The following is a 20142-nucleotide window of genomic DNA, read 5'->3' as shown; positions in this document are numbered from 1 at the left end:
CAAGGATGGGTGCTCAGGCAGAGTGGAGGTCTGGCACCGTGGCTCCTGGGGAACTGTGTGCGACGACTCGTGGGACATGCAGGATGCCGAGGTGGCATGCAGGCAGCTGGGCTGTGGCCCTGCGGTGTCTGCCCTGGCCGAGGCTGCGTTTGGGGAGGGGACAGGACCCATCTGGCTGGAGCAGGTGGAGTGCAGGGGCACGGAGCCATCTCTGCAGGCTTGCTGGGCCCGGACTGGGGATGGCGGTGCCTGCCGGCATAAGGAAGATGCAGCTGTGAACTGCTTGGGTGAGTGGCTGGGCTTACTTAGGCTCTACTCACGGTCCAGTAGCTCTGGCAGAGCTCTGGGCTGCGTTCCAGCCTTGAGGAAGGGACAATCTGGGTGGGTACATTAGCCAGTGGTCTGCCTGGTACCACAAACCCACATCTCAGCTCAGCTTCTCTCTGCAGCTGCAACCAGCGTGACAGCATCCCCCCCACAAAGAGGTATCATCTCCTCCCACTGAAACTGGGTCTCCCCAGGACTCAGGACTGGGGCTTCTTACTGGGATATGAAATGCCCAGGAAGAGGCACCAGGCTGGTGGATATGGGGAGGGTCATAATGTGCCCAATAGGGTGGGAGGTGCCCCATCACTCATCCCCTGGCCCTCTCCCCCTTACTGCCTCGTGCCCCCAGCTCTCACGTGCCTGGTGATGCTCCTGCCACATTTCTGCCCGTGCAGACCCCATTCCGGACTATGCAACCATCGGCAGGAGAGTCTCGGTGCCTGTCATCATCTGCATCATACTGGGGCTCCTTATTTGCCTACTCTTGGCCCTCCTGGCAAGGCAGATGCAAAGTGCCAGAGCTCGGCACAGAGGTAGGTCCTGACTCAGCAGTGCGGTAGAAACGGCTCCTGGAAAGGCTTAGCAATGTCAGTGATGTGCACGGACTTTGCTGGGGGAGGGGAGCATGTGCTGTGTCACTCCACTGACATCCAGCAACAAGCAACAGAGAGAGCCCAGAGGTGGGGGGAGTTCATAATGGAGTGAGGGGAGAAATGGCAGAATGAGGCTGGGGAAGCACAGCAGGGCCTCGTCCCTCTTTGCCCATCCCCTGGCCAGCCCTGTCTCTGTCTCCAGACTCTAGGAGATCTGGGGAGCCCTTCTCTGAAGCTGTGTACGAGGAGATTGAGTACAGCCCAATGAGGGAGAAGAAAATGAGATTCAGTTTCTCAGGTGGGTGCAGGTCGCAGCAGGAATACATTTGTCAATATTTTTCTCCAGTCGAGCCCAGAGCTCACACCATAGCACGTGCTGTGCTTCTTTCCAGGCTCCTGTTCAGAGAGCTCCCTAGCCGAGCTGCACCCCTAGCATGGGAATAGTGAGGAGGAGAATCTTATCACTGTTATCTGCCGTCTTCTCTTTTACAGACATCCCTGTTCTGCCTGGTGATTCCCCAGTGGAAGGCTATGATGATGCCAGGGAGGTTTCTGACCCTGGAGAGCATCCTGTCCCAGGGCAGGGAGACTGGCAAGTGCCTAGGGCACAGGAGGACGGAGAGGGACCCAGGGATGCTGCCAGAGGTGAGAGGAAAATGCAGTGCTGCAGCTTGCTGGGTGCCATCCCTGGGGCAGTAATGAGAGCCACACCTCATGGCTTGGGGAACTTTCCTCGGGAGGCTTCCATGGGGAGAAAGGGACTGGGAGAGCAGGCTGAATGTCTCACAAAGGAGAAGAGTGACGGACCACCCAGGAGGAGCACCCCATGGGGCAAACAGTTGTCTTTGCTGCTTGCAGGAGAGAGTGGGCACTCCTGGAGAAGTGCCGGAGCCCCTGAAGTTGATGGAGACACCTCACCTCTGTCCCTTGGGAGCACGGGCTATGATGATGCTGATGAGATCTCTGTCATAACCCCATTGGACACAAAGGCTGTGACACCAGAGCGCTAGGATGCCTGAGCTCTAGGACAAGAGACTCTGTCCCTGCCATGAAGTTGGGTGTAGACACAAAGGAGAGGTCAGTGCCACTGAGAGAGCCGTGAGTGCCAGCAGCTGTTTTCACAGGGGCATCAGAAACAGCCATACAATTCCTCCAAGTTTTATTCCTCTGCTTTTATGTTGTGCATTGCTACTGGTTCCTATTAAAACACTGTGAGAGCTTTGACCCAGAGCTTTTGCTTGCCTGCCCATATTTTGGGACATCTCTCTGAGGCTGACTGGATAAGCAGAGCACAAGGGCACAGTGTTGGGCTGGGGCACTTCTTGGGGACAGTGGGCTTGGGCTCAGGGCCATGGTGCCTGGGAAGTATTCCTGCTGAGTCTACGCCAACCAGGGAAGCCAGTGTGACCCTCTGCAAAGTCCCATGATGTTCCCCAGTAGGAGAGACTGACTCCTGCTGCCTTGGAGCCTGTGGACTCCAAGCACTCCAAGAATGGGAAGATCTTTCCGTCTACATTGCTGGAAGCAGAGGACAGAGGGACAGAGAAATCGTCCCCACAAGATGTGGGCTGCAGCCCTAGGTCACGGCGAAGCTCCTGGCCAGGAGAATGGCCCCACTCCACTTCTGCTACCAGGTGTGCCAGGCAGTGGGCTGAATAAAAAAGCAGATCAGCCAAATGGAAAAAAAAAATGGGCTATATATATAGGAAGGTCTAAAAGATGGTATAGCTTTATGTAAGCCAGAGTATTCCATATTATGCTGATGAACCAGAAGAAGGAATCCACGTAAGGCTACATGACTTAACCTATGCCACAGGCCACTCTCAAGAAGTCTATCGTGAGGGTGGGTTTATTCATATAAGCAGGATGGAGTCATGCAGAACAACAGGAACTTCTTTGTGAAGAACAGTGGCTTACTTGTGGTTTGGAGTAATGCAATAACAGAATCGTAGAATGCTTGGGTTGGAAGGGACCTCAAGAATCAGTAAGTGCCATCTCCCCCGTCACACTTGGAGTTGCCAATCTCTAGATCAAGTCCTAGACCAAGTAGCCCAGGGCCCCATCCAACCTGGCCTTGAACACCTCCGGGGATGCGGCATCCACAACTTCTCTGGGCAGCCTGTTCCAGTGCCACATCATCCTCCCAGTGAAAAAGAAAACTGAGCCACGCACTTTCAAACACCTGCTTATGCACCTGCAGCTCTTACACTTGTTGTTCTTCCCTGTTATCTAACAGCAATAGAATCAAACAAAACAGGTTATGCACAGTGCAGTTGCTCACCACCAGTCTACCAGTGCCTAACCAGTCATCGAGCATCAGTAATGCCCCCAGTCACCTCATCCCAGTGTCACTGCTCAGCATGATGCCACAGGGTAGGGAATCGGAGAATCATAGAATCGTAGAATCACTAAGGTTGGAAAAGGCGTGTCCCTTTGGCCAGTTTAAGTTTCTGTCCCCTCCCAGCTTCTTGTGCATCCTCAGAACTACACAAAACTTCTTTACTTGGGGGTAAAGGCTTCCAACTGAGTTGGTTAATGTTTCATGCCTGTTTTTGTTCAAGACACATTTGCACAACGCCTTCAATAATACGCTTTAACTTTTTAACTTTAGGCTATCCCTCAAGGGGTGAGACAGTTGGACTAGGTGACCTTTGAAGGTCACTTTCAGCTATTCTATTGCATTGCATTCCTTTCTATTTCGTTCTGTTCTCTACTTCCTGGTGCAACCGGGGGGACAGGAGCATCTTGCAGGGCAAACAACCACATCCCAGAGAACTCCGGTGCCTTTCTGAGCAACCGAGCAAGTGCTCTGGCACACAAGCCACATCAAACCACAGAAGACAATAGTCTGCCCAGGGTACCCAAGCAGTAACCATGGGCGCCCAGGCACCTTTTGGGAGCACTGAAACAACTCACTGGGTGCTGTGGTTTAACTTGGCAGGCAGCAAAACCCCACACAGCCTTTTGTTCACTCTCCTCTCTCCTAGTGGGAATAGGGGGAGAGAATTGCAAAAAATGGTGTAGAACTCATAGGGTAAGACAAAAACTATTTACAAAGATAGAAAAAAAAGATGAATGGAAGCAAAAATGTGATGATAACAATATCTATCTATCCATCCACAGTGCAATTACTTACCATCACAGTGGCTGGCTTGCAGTGTTGCACCTGTGTCAGGGCAATCCCAGATATGAGGACAGGCCAGGAGAATAACTCTTAGAGAATATCCCTGCAGAGAAGGACTTAGGGGTCCTGGTAGATGAAAAACTGATCATGAGCCAGTAGTGTGTGCTTGCAGCCTGGGATGCCAACGGTATTCTGAGTTCCATCAGAAGAGGGGTAGTAGAGGGGTGTCATCAGTTTACAGGCCTTTGGTTCATCCCCTAACCATCCCATGAGAAGTCCTGTGAGGCCTTCTGGCAGGGGCAAATATTTTCACAGACCCTTCCCTTGTACAGACCTGTGGGAGATGGAGAGGTCAGCTCGGCCTCGTTGAAGGTCGACTCGCTGGTAATGAGGCTCAGGACAGGAGACAAGGCCTGAATAAACAGGGGTGTTTTGTACCTAGGCATAAGATAAACTCTCTGCTGTTTACGAAGACTTGTTACGGAATTTGCTTGCTTTCTAGCCAATGGATTGTTAGTAGAAATGTACTGAATAAGTGTGTTAGAATATAAAAGGTTTGCTTGGAACAGTAGAGATAGAGAGACATACATCATGATCACAATCATCACAGCAATAAAGAAATCCTCCTGGCTCAAGAACCCTGTGCCGTGTTGCTAAATTGCAACACAGACCCACCTCTACCAACAAGTACTGCTGCTTTGGCTGCCCTTAGCACTCCAGTTCAAGGTGTGGGGGTCCTGAAGCTCAGCATCAAGACTGTCTCCTGGCCTGCCCCCATGCCTGAATTTCTGTTGTTCTCAAGGACAGAGTCTTTTAAGGGTCCCTAGAGGGGTCTCAACGCCTTAGGGGAGGAAAAAGCAAAGGAACCCTATGTCTCCTTGGATCCGGGAACTTACCTGAGCATCCTGGCACACACTGAGCCCCTGTTACACTGACAGTCATGGTGGTTGTGAGGAAGCTGCTATGATGAGATCTCCCCTCAACCTCCTCCTCCCCAGGATGAACAAACCAAGAGACTTCAGCCATTCCTCATGCTCCTCTTCTGAACACTTCCCTGTTTTCATAGCTCTCCTGGAGATGCTCTCAAATAGTTTGATGTCCTTCTTCCACTGTGACACTCAAACTGCACCTGACGCTTGAGGTGAGGCTGCAGCAGTGCAGAACAGAGCAGGACAACCTCCTCCTTTGCCTGGATGGCAGTGCAGGACCTGATGCACCCCAGGGTACTGCTGGCCTTTTGGCTGCCAGGGCACACTGATGACTCATGGTCAACTTGCCAACTACCAGAACCCTCAGATCCCTTCCTTTAGTGTCATTTGCATTTGTTATGCTTGTGGTAAATGATTTCCATTCATTTCAGTTCTTCTGAGGAGTGAATCTGCTTTGTTTATATTTTCAGTGCATAAATGTGTGTCTGAATCTGCTCTCCTTCTCCCGAGGAAGCAATCTTGTCCCTGAGAGTAGATGGGAATATGTTGGTGGTGTGGAGACTGGTTTTCTTTTCAGAATTTGTCAGATTCTGCACTTCAATACGAAAAATATGGATCCCAAATATGTTTTTTTCTGCACCCCTACCTCCCCCTCTACATGCCCCAGGAGTGTTTGATGAAGTCAGAAATCCTAAGCACCTCAGCTGCACTCAGTGTGAATGGCTGTGAGACATGAGAAGCAAAGGGATTCCCCTCAGTTTAGTGCAAGGTCAGAGGAGCTGGTTGGATTTGTTTCCAGTTGTCCTCAGCTTGCAAATTTTATGGATGGAGGATGACTGCACTCCGATGTTACCCTGAAAAGAATCCAGACCCTGTTGAGAGCAGAGGAATCCACTGCCCATCACTGTGCATCCACCCTAGCTCCAGGTACCTGAGCAAGGTCTCAGCACACAGTTTTAGCAAAGGACATCTTGTAAGAAGCTGGATCACTTTTTGGCTCAAACCTCTTCCAGTGGCACCCATCCGAGACATAAGCTGCTTAACAAGCTTCTGAGGTCAGTGGTTACCATGAGCACAGCAGAAAGAGCAACAAATGTGCCTGGGCAATCAGGAGAAACCTTTTTGGCTGTTGCTTCTTGTGGGCATTCAAGCTGACTTACAGAGGTCGTCTCAGGGGAGAGGACCACCGTGCAGCCGATGCGCATACCTAGCAGCCCACCTGAGACCATCACGTCATCAACTGCTGATTACCCAGCGGGAAGAGCATGTACTATGGACATGCTGTTGCCCCAGTGAACAAAATGTAAGTACCCCTGGCAACTACTGTCACCCCTGACAAACCAAACAGAAGCACTCCTGACAAAGAGCTGCTGCCCCGGCAAACAAAAGGATGCTACGGAGAGGATAAAAACCCGAAGAACTCCGAGGAAGAAGGGGTAACCCCTCCACTGACCTGCAGCTGTGCATGTCAACAAGACGTTGCTGACCGACTTGCTGCCTCCCTACGCACCAATGAGACGTTGCTGGATCCCTGGTGGTGACTGTCCCCTCTAAACTGTTTGCTAGGAATCCTCCCTTTACTATTGCTAACTTCCCCATCTTCCCCGCATTCCTTAGTAGCTTAGAATTTGTAATAAATCAATGGACAGCTTTTGGTCTTGTTGGCTGCCTTAATCTTCTTCCAGGTATATATATACGTCAGACCATCTCCTCCAGTAATTGGATTGAGTCACATTCCAAAAGGACTTTGAACAACTCTTGGACTCAGCAAACAGAAACCTCAGAAGTTTTACAAGGAGAAGGAATCCTTTCCTTCCAATTATCTATGGCACTAGAGGGCTAGCAATCTCTACTGCATCCATGCAGGCTCCAACCTGGCTGGATGAGGATCAACCTGCAGCAGAGTGGCATTATTAAGGGTATGAAGAACGATGCCGCACAAGCCAGAGGCGATAAATATGAACACGGCCATGAGTTTACTGAGCTGCAGTGTGAGAAGTGCAGCCACCCAGATGAGGGGAGTGCCCATGGCCCTTGATTCGGTACCAGTATGGCAACATTTGTAATAGCATGAACCTGCATGGGGCTATGGTGCCTGAGATCACCCAGAGGCATTCTGTGATCAGCCCACAGCTCTGTGTTTCAAAGAACATCCACTGAGGTCAGAGGCAGCAGTCCAGGCAGAGATACTGTGGTGGGAAGCAGGCATGGTGCCTACATCCTGCAGGGAAACAGGTGCAGGCATGGGACAGTGTAGGACAGCACGTGATGGAGATGGCTGAGGGGGCTGGCAAAGTCGAAAGGCCCTGACAGAGCCAAGGTCTTTGTCCAACAGGCTGTGGATGGTGTCTGTGGTACAGACAACTGTGAGGGGACACACTGTCCTCATGGGACTGGGGTCTCATGGCCTCCTTGTGCCCCTTGCAAAGGCTCCCACTGCCCCAGGAATAGTCTTGATCCTGCATCAGGGACAGGATATCCCTTGCAATGGTCTGGGCATCACGGCTTGGCCTTTCTGCTTCATGAGGCAAAGGATGCTGTTCTCAACGTCAGAGCCACCAGCATAGTGCCTTTGTCTCCCTGTACTCACGGCTTCCAATTATCTGCTCTAACAAGTCCCTGGGGGGGCTGTGTTGGTAATGGCTCTCAGTGGGGCCCATTAATACTCCAAGAAACTTCCTTCTGACTTTATCTTCCTGAACACTTTGTGCAACCTTCTCTCAGCACTGGAGGATGATGGGCTCAGCACCAAATACCCCATGGGGCCCAATACAACCCAGAGGGCCCTCAAGTGCTCTGTGCCTTCCTGACATCTTCCTCAAGTCTTCAGAACCTGTACAGGCTAACTAGGAGAGCTATCAGGAGTGCACTCAAAGAGGAAGAGCCCAAAGTACATTTAATGAGTCTATTTATTTCTTCATTTTTTTCTCCAGTACTAAAAGAAAATTAAGGCAGCACTTTGCAGACAATATTCATCCCAGGTGTCTCCTAATGAGGTTTGCTCTTTCACATTGTGGACAAACTTTCTCCTCAGCCTCCCCAAGCCCATCACTACTCACATTGGCCCCGTGGGATTTTCATCCCTTTTCCTCACATCAGCATTCTCCTTTGAAGGTCATCAGTTCTATGTTGCTTTTCCTTTGCATCAACTCCCACTTGCTTTCCTCAGACAACCAGCTGCACATGGGCACAGAGGGATTTCTCCTTGTTGCCAACAAACAGGAATAAACGTGATGCAATGGAATGAATAGTAAAACACTGTCCTCAGCCGGAATGCCATGCTCAAGCTGCCTGCCTTCCATGGGGAATTTTTGCACAAGAAGTATTTTTGACAGAGAAAGGAAGGGGTACATATAAATACAGTTAAGAAGCTGTCTAAAGAGTTCATTAGACTTTTGAGATGGCACAAGTTTCTGACTTCTTGAAGCTCCTAGATTAAACACATAGCTGGGAGGGATCAGAAAGAACAAAGGGCAAAGGGAGGGGGAAATCTGGAGAGCAGTGGGAAGGGCACACGTCCAGATTGCCTGCAGGAAACACACCCTTAGCCATGGCCATTTATTTGGGAGAGCTGAAAACACCTACAGTGTGAGGGAGATCAAATACAGAGGTGTGGCCAAGCACTTTAAAATTTGAAAGATGTGTTGGCGAATTTTCTTTGATTTGGATCTTTCTCTTCTATTCTTGATCCCAGCTGTACTGACATTAAATAACAACTTTTATCCCTACAGCTTCAAAACAAAGATCTATTTTGACTTCTATACTGTCTGGTTGCCCCCCGACCCCTTCCCCCCCCAGATTCTCCCTGCCTAGATTATCCATGATATCCCACAGTCTTTGCACTGAATGTTTCTCACTAGGATATGATAAGTCTCCTATTTGTTTAAATAATTTTTTGATGATCACATGCACCACAGGATTTGCCCAGAGGATTTGTGGATGCCCCATGTTCAAGATAAGGTTGCATGGTGCCCTGAGAATAACAAGAATGTTGGAACTTGATGGGCGTTAAGGTTCCTTCCAATCCAAGGTGTGGTATGATTCTATCACCCTCATGATTCCTTTCCAACTCGAGCTCCTGTATGTTCTGTTTGCTTGACCCTGATCACTTCCTCTTTCACCACAGGTACATCTGCCTTGTGCTAAAATTTTCCATCAGCCTCTGGCCCTCAGAATTCCATGAAGACCAGACTGGCTAAAAAGGAGTGAGGTCAGGAAGGAACTGTGTATCACAACACTTTTCATGTTTTTTTCCCACCAGGTACCCTGCTCCATTCAGCTGTGGACCCACAGTCTCCCTGTCTTTCCTTCTGTCACCTGTATTTTTCTAGAAGCTTTTACTGTCTTTGACATGTCTGGGAACAGTGAATAGCTTTTGAGCTCTAGCTTTCCTGAATTTGTCCAGGCAAGTATATGCTGATAAGGTCTCTGTGTTGTTGCCAGGTTTCTTCCTCTTCTTTCCGGTTTCTTTGGGCTTCTGTTTTATGTTTGGATTTGTCCATGTAGAACTTTTCCCATTCATGCAGGACTTGTGGCATTTTTGCCTGATTTCCTCCTCTTTGGGGTGAATCTCTTTTGCTTGCACGAGGTGACCCATGGATATTAAACAACTTCTTGAATCCCTATTGTCCCCAGAGCCTTACAATGTGGGACCATACCCCACAGACTCTTGAAGAAGCCAAGTTCTGCTCTCTTGAAGCCCAGGGCTGTGAGCTTGTCTTCTGCCCTCCCTTCAGAAGCCTCAGCTCCACCATCTCGCAGTCTCTACAGCCCACGGTCCTTTTATGTTCACATCCCCAACAAGCCCCTCCTTGCTGATGTGTATGAGATCCTGCAGGGCACCTCTCCTCTCTGGTTCCTCTGTGGTTTGTGTCAGGCAGCTCTCATCTGTACTTTCCAGGAATCTTCTGGATGGCTTATGTCCTGCTGCGTTTTCTTTCCAGCACATACTGGAGTGAATAACGCCCCAGATGGGATCAAGTTCCTTAAACCACAAGGCACACCATGTCTGTCTGCAGAGGGCATATTTTCTTCCTGACCAGGAAGCCAGAAACAGACACCGACACTCTCCTCTTTAATCCATTTCCATTCCTACTCAGCTGTCTCCTCTGCCAACACTGTCAGAGCTCAGTGCACTTTTACATATTTAGAATATCCATTCGAATAATGGCTTTAGCCCAAATGGACCTTCTGTCTTCACCATGGTATTGGTATTCAGGAGACCTCTTTGTGGGGTAGAAGTTGTCTAACAAGCACCAACACCATTATGGCATGGCTTTCATGAAAGGCCTGTGCTGCGTTTGCCAGCTTCTCTCTGGAGGCAATGCAGGGACTTTTCCTGAGTGGATTACTAGGCTGGGACATCCCCTAGCGAATCAGGCTGGAGGCACTGTGCATTCTTTTGTTCTGAAGAAGGACCTGCTCCTGCTGCAGCACAGAGCACAGCCCTGAGGGCTCCGTGTCCCATGTCGGCTGCAGGCTGTGCAGCCGGGGCTGCAGCCGGGTGCCCAGGGCTGTCCTGCAGAGCAGGGTCCCTGCTGAGCCCCAGGGGCTGTGTGCCGGGCAGGGACTCTGCCGCCTGCCAGGCTCAGCACTCAGCCTGCCTGGGGAGCTGCCCAGGGCGCTGCGGGGAGACGTGTGGGGGGAAGGAGCCCCCCGGCAGGGCAGGGGCCTTCTGCTGCCACAGCTGCTGCCTGGGGCACGGGGCTGTCTGTTCCGGGGCACTTCCATTGAGACTTCCATGTATATCAAGAAGGCAGAGTTAATCTTTAAGGTAAGAACTTTGTGGTGTCTGTGCCTTAATTTTATCCTAATGGAAATGGACAGTGATTTTGAATACGTCATTGATACTCTTAATTATTATACCGGGCCAAAATCAGAGCTGCCAGACACGTCACAAACTCCCCGCACCCACTCCTCTGACTACAGACAGCACCAGAATCCCTCTGCTGACCGCATCAGGGTTTGTCTGATGTGCTATTTGGTACCTGCAAACAGGGAGATGCTCCTGAACACTGTCCTGCTACCAGGAGGGGTCTGCAGGGCACAGCTGAGTGTGCAGGGGCTGGGCTGGGTTCTGTGAGTAATGATAAGGAGATGTGGGCAGCAGGTGCTGCAAGGGACAGATCCAGGTTGCAGATCCAGGGACAGAGGCAGAGGGAACTTGGGAGAGAAAGGCTCTGCAGGGTGGGTTTGGGATGCTATCTGTCCCTGCACTGCAGATGCCTTCCTGTGAGCAAGCCCCTTGTTCTGGCCTCCCACTCAGCACTGCCTCTGCCTCCAAGGCCATGGCTCCAGGCCGTGAGCTGCTCCTCTGCAACCACAGCTCCGCACAGCAAAGGTGCATCTCTCCTGACGTGGGCCCCTTTTGCTCTGCAGGTAAAAGAGGCTGAGGGTCACAGCCTGTGACTGTGCAGTCTGGAAGGTGTGTGAGCTGTTGGGTGAGGACAAGGCTTTCTGGAGCGCACAGCTGTCTCTTGCTTCTTTGCTTTCCTCAGGAATCGCTGCATCTTTAGTTCCTTCCCTATTTCTGTGCGCTGCTCCTGTTCTCTCTCCAGCAGTCTCTGGCAACAGCAGTGCTAATGGGAGATGTTAACCTCCTCAACTCCCACCATGTCGTTCAGAAGCCTCACCACGTTCCTTTCCTCATTCTCCCCAGAACTGGGCTGAGACTGAGGGAGAGAGGAGTTGGACAGTCTGGGCTTCTTGTCAGAGCAACTTGTGTGTGCAGCCATACTCCAACTGAGCGAGGGGCAAGCACTGAGCAGTTAGTAACAAGCCTGGTGGACAGCCTGTTTCCTAAATGACAGTGAGGAAAATTTTCTCTCTCATTACTGGATTTTATTGATTGTATTTCAAGGGAAGAAAAAGGGAAATCTTTTTATCTCTTCATCAATTCCCAAAATACTGGAGGCAATCTAAATTTGGGGAAGGCACTTAAGTAGACACCGAGATGGCTTCTTGTGTCCTGGAGCGCAAGGTGAGAAGCTTACTTTCATCAGAGGAAGCATGCATACTAAGGCTGTAGATTACTTTTCTCATAGATAAAATCATAGGATCACAGAATCCTTAGAATTGGAAGGGACTCCCAAAGGTCGTCTAGTCCAACTCATGCAGGAACTGGAAAAAAAAGTGAGTATTTCACAGTCATTTGAAGACAGGGTCTATTCTATCAAAATTAAGGGACACAACCTCAGAAATCATTCCCTTTCAGATACAGAAGAGACTGGTGGAAACTTCCATGTGCCCAAAGGTATAGAGCGGGACTGACCCCTCTGCAGACTTTCCTAACATATCTTCTTGTCATCCTCCTTGGACAGGTCCCTGTGTCAAGAGCAGCAGATGTCAAACAGCAGCTCCATCAGCGAGTTCCTCCTCCTGGCATTCACAGACACACGGCAGCTGCAGCCTCCTACACTTCTGGCTCTTCCTGGGCATCTACCTGGCTGCCCTCCTGGGCAACGGCCTCATCGGCACAACTGTAGCCTGTGACCACCGCCTGCACACCCCATGTACTTCTTCCTCCTCAACCTCGCCCTCCTCGACCTGGGCTGCATCTCCACCACCCTCCCCAAAGCCATGGCCAACGCCCTCTGGGACACCACGGACAGCTCCTATGCTGGATGTTCTGCACGGTGCTTTGTTTGTCTTTCTGATGTCAGCAGAATATTCCTTTCTCACTGTGATGTCCTATGACCGCTACGTTGCCATCTGCAAGCCTCTGCACTATGGGACCCTGCTGGGCAGCAGAGCTTGTGCCAGCATGGCAGCAGCTGCCTGGGGCTGTGGGTTTCTCCATGCTCTGCTGCACACTGCCAATACATTTGCCCTGCCACTCTGCCGAGGTAAGGCTGTTGACCTCTTCTTCTGTGAAATCCCCCAGATCCTCAAGCTCTCCTGCTCAGACACCTACGTCAGGGAAACTGGGCTTCTCCTCACGTTCTGTGGTTTTGTGTTTTCTGGTTGCATCACTTTCCTTGTGCTGTCCTATGTGCAGATCTTCAGGGCTGTGCTGAGGATGCCCTCTGATCAGGGCCTTTTCCACGTGCCTCCCTCACCTGGCTGTGGTGTCCCTGTTTGTCAGTGCTGGTTTCTTTGCCTTCCTGAATCCCCCTCATCCATCTCCTACCCATCCCTGGACCTGGTGGTGGCCGTTCACCATTTGGTGGAATTTCCAGGAGTGAACCCTCTCATCTACATCACGAGGAATCAGGATCTCAAGGGTGTCCTTAGGGTGCCCTCCCTCCCTCCGTCCCTCCTTCCTTTCCCTCTTTCCTTTCTTTTCTCTCCTTCCTTCCTTCCTTCCTTCCTTCCTTCCTTCCTTCCTTCCTTCCTTCCTTCCTTCCTTCCTTCCTGCCTTCCTTCCTTCCTTCCTGCCTTCCTGCCATCCTGCCTACCTCCCTTCCTCCCTTCCTCCCTTCCTTCTTTCCTCCCTCCCTCCCGTCCTCCCTCCCTCTCTTCCTCCCTCCCTTCCTCCCTAGCTCCCTCCCTCCCTTCCTCTCTTCCTCCCTTCCTCGCTTTCTCCCTTCCCTCCCTCCTTTCCTCTCACCTTCCCTCCCTCGCTCCCTCCCTCCCTCGCTTCTTTTTTTCCTCCCTCCCTCCCTCCACTTCCAGTTTGTTTTGTTTCCTTACAGTATTTATAATTTCAATTAATCTTTATTATTCATCAGTCTTCTTCAGAATCCTTTACTTTTTACCAGTGACAAATCTACTGTATGTAAGGACAGAGGCTCTTTGTACAAATAAAGAAAACAGCACCATATCCTTTACCTCAGCTCCCATCCTCTCTGGAGCTAGCAGAGCAGCCCCAGCACGCAGGAGTGGCTGAGGAACAAGGAACCCAGCTGCCACATGCAGCTGCAGCCCTGGTGTCCATGGGGCAGCCCCTCACTGCCTGGTGACCATTGCCTCCCTGCTGTCTTCCAGTCAGGGCTGCTGCTTCCTTGGAGCCGTGGCCACGAGCAGCAGCAGGTAGTGGCTTGGCAGTGCCTCTCTCTTTACACTTCTATGCCCTCCTCACGTGCCCTTAAATTTGTGTCGACCTTGCGGTCTGGTGTACCTCGGTGACAGCTCTGCTGTCTCTACAGCATCATCCTGTGGCTGATGGCAGGCACGCAGTGTGCACTGCTGTGCCACAGCTGGCCTCCCTGATGGCATCGTTGTAATGAAAGGGGTAATGGCCTCCAACTAAAAGAGGGGAGATTTAGATTGCATTAAAGGAAAATTTGTCTTTCATGACAACAGTGGTGAGGCACAGGCACATGCTTGCCCAGAGAGATGGTGGAAGCCCCATCCTTGGAGGCATTCAGGGAGAGGCTGGAGCAGGCTCTGAGCACCGGATCGAGCTGTGGGGATCCCAGTTCACTGCAGGGAAGTTGGACTAGATGACTTCTAAGGGTCTCTTCCTAACCAAATGATTCTATCATTTCTGTGATCCAGTGCAGAACTCAGTTGCCTATCGAGCCCTTAGAGGCAGGCTTAAGGCTCAGGGATGGTGGTCGTTTCCTTGGGCAATGTCTCCTTTTTGTTCCTGCAAGAGGAAGCTGACTGGATCTCTTCCCCGAGGCACCCTGCTCAAGGGACCCATGGGCATAAGGAGCTCTAAAGGGCCCCAGGATCACCTCTGCCTGCTCTCCTCCTCCTGTGCGCTCACAGAGGCTGCAGCCCTGCAAAGCACCCAGCAGAGGGGTCATGCCTATGTATGGACACAAACAGTGCATGTTGCTCCAGTTGCCCCCAGCACCCACACAGTCTTGTCCAGGGAAAAATGGAAAAGATTTGGGATAGTGCCAGAGTCAGGACAGCAATTGAGGAACAGCCCCAAGGTCATAGGGCTCCTTGGTCATGCTTGCATCTGCTGGGAATTTTCAATCCCAGATCAGTTCCTTCCGCTCCACATCCCTCTTTGGATCAGTTTGGCTGTGGATGGGTGAGTCTGTACTGGCTGTACTGGTCCGGGTGTGAAGCAGATCCAGATGGATGGGGATGGGTGCAGCCACATCCCTTCTCTGGGAGCCTGTGGGCATCCACAAGGTTTGGAATGACAACGGAACATTTCCAAAGGCAATAGGAGTGCACAGGCATGCCGGAGCATGACAGGAATCCCTCTCCAGCTTCCCTTCCCTGTATTTCTTACATCCCAGTTGCCTCAGTGAAGACCGCAGACATCTCATTTGCCTGGATATTGAGACAGGACTTAGAAAGTATGAGCGTAGCCTCTGACTCCCATTGTATATGGGCTCCAGGAGAAAGGGAAGAGAGTGATGTCTCAGTGGAAGTGAAAGGAATCCAAATATTCGTGTAACAATTAATGATAACCACTCTAAATAAATAAATACATAAATACATAAATAAATAAACAAATAAATAAATAAATAAAGGCAAGAGAATATATCAATTAAATAGGTAAGTGTTATAACCATAAAAGAACGAAAAACAGGCCCATTCTGGGACAGACTGAGAGTCATTTGCAGAGAAAGACAAGGCGATTACCACAGCTAAAATGTGTCAATGTCATCATTTTCCTCAAAGCACCCTTGAGCTCCTGGTTCCTCATGCTGTAGACAAGGGGGTTCACTGCTGGAGGTACCACCGAGTACAGAAATGACACCGCCACGGCCAGGGGTGGAGAGGAGATGGAGGGGGGCTTCAGGTAGGCCAAAACGTCAGAGGTGAGAAACAGAGAGACCACGGCCAGGTGAAGGAGGCACGTGGAAAAGGCTTTGTGCCATCCCTGCTTGAGGGGCATCCTCAGCACAGCCCTGAAGATCTGCACATAGGAAAACACGATGAAAATGAAACATCCAAAAGTCAACATAGCACTAACAAGAAGAAATCCAGATTTCCTGAGGAAGAAGTTTGAGCAAGAGAGCTTGAGGAGATGGGGGATTTCACAGAAGAACTGATTCACAGCATTGCCTCGGCAGAATGGCAGTGAAAATGTGTTAGCAGTTTGAAGCACAGCATTGAGGACCCCACAGCCCCAGGCAGCTGCTGCCATGCTGGCACAAGCTCTGCTGCCCAGCAGGGTCTCATAGTGCAGAGGCTTGCAGATGGCAACGTAGCGGTCATAGGACATCACAGTGAGAAGGGAATATTCTGCTGAAAACAAAAACAAAAAGAAAAAGACCTGTGCAGCACATCCAGCATAGGAGATGTCCCTGGTGTCCCAGAGGGCGTTGGCCATGGCTTTGCGGAGGGTGGTGGAGATACAGCCCAGGTCGAGGAGGGCGAGGTTGAGGAGGAAGAAGTACATGGGGGTGTGCAGGCGGTGGTCGCAGGCTACAGCTGTGCTGATGAGGCCGTTGCCCAGGAGGGCAGCCAGGTAGATGCCCAGGAAGAGCCAGAAGTGCAGGAGCTGCAGCTGCCGTGTGTCTGTGAATGCCAGGAGGAGGAACTCGCTGATGGAGCTGCTGTTCGACATCTGCTGCCTCTGGGCATGTGGACCTGATAAAGGAAGGAAAAGCAATACGACATTCTGGTAGGCATCTTTCAGCAAAGCCTACTTCATATCTTGCTGAAACCATGTGTACCATCTTCACATTTACCATCTGTCAGGCTGGAAGCCTGCTTCTCCCCCCTGCTGGGACCTAAGACAGCACTGTTGGTCTGCCTGTGTCGTTGCATGGTATCAGGCATCAATCTCTCTCTCTGATTTCTGGATACTTCTCAGCATTGCTACTTCCTCTCACAGTCTGGCCACCTGCTTAAAAAGATGATCAAGCTGGGCACACCTGCACCTGTGACACTGCCCAGTTACCTCAGTCCCCTGGGAGACCTGGAGATTCTAAAGTCCCCCAGAAGCTGGAGTTCTGGGCAGATCTGTCCACCTGGCTGCATGAGTCAGCCCAGAAAGGTGGCCCTTCCGCAGGGCAGGGGCAGCTCTGTGGCCATGTTTGCTGACAGCCGTCCCCAGGCAATCATCACAGACCAGCCTCTTGCAGCCACCATTACCAGCACTGGCCTCTCGGATCAGCTGAGAGGTGCTTTGTCCTTGTCCATCCTTGAACCAAGGTCCATGTGTCCATTCTTCATGCCAAGGAGTATCTCAGAGGAGTGCAGAGCAGGGTGCACTGCAGTGCAGAGTTGCCTCCCAGCTTCTGGGAGAGGCAGCAGGAGCCAGAGACACCATGAAAGCAGCGATGCCCTGCCTCTGGGTGTGCAAGGAAGGACTCGTGTCTCTGAACACCCCCATGTATAAGAGGAAGTCACAAGGCCAGCTCAGTTGTGGACATTTCACAGAGCCCCAATGCTTCAGTGTGTGACTCCATGAACAACCCCCAACATTGCTGTGAGATTTTCTTCAACCTCCCTGGGCAGATTCATTGCAGCCTCCTGTCTGCTCCATAAGCCTCCCCTGCCTTTCTGGACAGCGTCAGCAAACTTTCCAGAGTGACCAGAGTGTTTTCTGAGGACAGACCTCCTGAGAGCACACTCCTTTAGACAGAAATCAAACTCATCTTCCAAAAGGGCAAAATTAAGGGAGAATTAAGGTTGATCAGCCTCTACTCAGTGCCTGGGAGGTCCCACAGCCACTTCCATGTACTTGAAGAACAAAAAAGGAACTGTTGAACTGATATGGGAAGGAAAATAAAGGCCTACCTTTGTCATGGTCTCCCAGAGTCTTCCTACAGCCCGACTGGTGCTATCTGGAATGAGTAAGTGGATGATACTGTGGGTAGGAAGCCATCGGGACATTCAGATCCTAATATCATCAGTAGTACAGAGTTCTCCTTGCAGTCATTTACAAATGACATACCTCAGTAACCAGAACTTGACTCAGTACTGCTGAATTTATTTAACCCTATATGTTGGTATGGAGCATACTTTCACTCCCTTGTTTATGATGCCAAGGATGATGGTTGGAGTAGATTATCTTAGAGGTTTTTTCCTAGTTTAATGATTCTATTAGTTAGTATGTATGGAATAATTCCCAGCAAATTTCCCACTGCTTTGGTGAATGAGCCTGGTATCACTTCCTCTCAGACATGGAGGTCTTGACAGTATCCCAGTCCCTTCCCCTGTGCCCTTCCTAAGCCCCTCCACCAACAAGTGCTGCTGCTGAGGCTGCTCTTGGCTCTTAAAGGGGTGGGGGTCCTGAGGGACAGCACCAAGACTGTCACCTGGCCTGTCCCCATGCCTGAATTTCTGTTGTTCTCAAGGACAGAGTCTTTTAAGAGTCCCTAGAAGGGTCTCAGCACCTTAGGGGAGGAAAAACTAAAGGAACTCCCTGTCTCTTTGGATAAGGGACTTATCTGAGCATCCTGGAGCACACTGAGCCCCTGTTCCACTGACAGTCATAAAATCATAGAATCACAGAACCATAGAATCACAGAATCATAGAATGGCCTGGATTGAAAAGGACCGTAATTATCATCTAGTTTCAACCCCACTGCTATGTGCAGGGTCACCAAGCACCAGACCAGGCTGCCCAGATCCACATCCAGCCTGGCCTCGAATGCCTCCAGGGATGGGGCATCCACAGCCTCCTTTGGCAACTTGTTCCAGTGCATCACCACCCTCTGAGTGAAAAACTTCCTCCTAATATCTAACCTAAACCTCTCCTGTCTCAGTTTAAAACCATTCCCCCCGTCTATCACTATCCACCCTTTCAAACAGCAGTTTCCCCTCCTGTTTATATACTCCCTTCAAGTACTGTAAGGCCACAATGAGGTCTCCCCGGAGCCTTCTCTTCTCCAAGCTAAACAAGCCCAGTTCCCTCAACCTTTCCTCATAGGAGAGGTGCTCCAGCCCTCTGATCATCTTAGTGGCCCTCCTCTGGACCTGCTCCAAGAGCTCCATGTCCTTCCTGTACAGGAGGGCCCAGACTGGGGGCCCAGTACTGCAGATAGGGCCTCACAAGAGCAGAGTAGAGGGCACAATCACCTCCCACTCCCTGCTGGCCAGCCCTTTTTTAATGCAGCCCAGAACACAGTTGGCCTTCTCATCCACCAGGACCTCCATGTCCTTCTCCACAGGGATGCTTTCAAGGAGATCTTCCCCCAGTATGTATAAATACCTGGGGCTGCCCCGACACAAGTGCAGCACCCTGCACTTGGCCTTATTGAACTTTGTTAAGTTTTCATGGGCCCACTTCTCCAGCCTGTCCAGGTCGCTGTGGATGGCTTCCCTTCCTTCCAGTGTATTGACTGCACCACTCAGCTCGGTGTCATCCGCAAACTTGCTGAGGCTGCACTCGATGCCATTGTCTGTCATTGATGGAGATGCTGAAGAGCACCGCTCCCAAGACTGACCGCTGAGGGACACCGCTTGTGACCGCCTCCACCCTGACACAGACCCATTGATCACAACCCTTTGGCTGCATCCAGCCAGCCAATTCCTAATCCACCGAACAGTCCATCCTTCAAATCCACACCTCTTCAATTTAGAGAGAAGGATGTGCTGAGGGACCGTGTCAAAGGCCTTGCAGAAGTCCAGGTAGATGACATCCATAGCCCTTCCCCCGTCAACCGAAGCCATCACTCTATCATAGTGTACCATACCACCAGATCGGTCAGGCACGATCTGTCCTTGGTGAAGCCATGCTGGCTGTCTCAAATCACCTCTTTATCTCATATGTGCCTTAACATAGCTTCTAGGAGGATCTGCTCCATGATCTTCCCAGATACAGAGGTGAGGCTCACCGGCCTCTAGTTCCCTGGATCTTCCTTTCTCCCTTTCTTAAAAATAGGAGTAAATGTTTCCCTTTTTCCAGTCACTGGGTACTTTACCAGACAGCTATGATTTTTCAAATATGATGGAGAACGTCTCAGCAACCACATCAGCCAGCTCTTTCACAACCCTGGGATGGATATCATCCTGCCCCATGGACTTAGACACCTTCAGTTCCATGAGGAGGACTTGGACTTGTTCCACCGTTACAGTGGGACAGAAACCACTCCCCACATCCTCACCTAGAGGCTCGTGGTCCTGGCAGACATGGGAAGCCTGACCACTCATGAAGACCGAGGCAAAGCACTCTTTGACTACCTCAGCTTTTTCTATGTCTGAGGAAGCCAGCTCCCCATTGCCTTTCATCAGAGGGGGAACACTCTCCTTGGCCTGTCTCCTTCTGCTCCTGTAGAACCCCTTCTTGTTATCTTTCACATCCCTAAAGAACAATGGTGGTTATGAGGAAGCCATAGAGTATGATGAGGTCTCCTCTCAGTCT

The sequence above is a fragment of the Gallus gallus genome, chromosome 16 (assembly GCF_016699485.2).
Source record: "Gallus gallus isolate bGalGal1 chromosome 16, bGalGal1.mat.broiler.GRCg7b, whole genome shotgun sequence".
NCBI lineage: Eukaryota > Metazoa > Chordata > Aves > Galliformes > Phasianidae > Gallus > Gallus gallus.
This window is presented reverse-complemented; position numbering follows the sequence as displayed.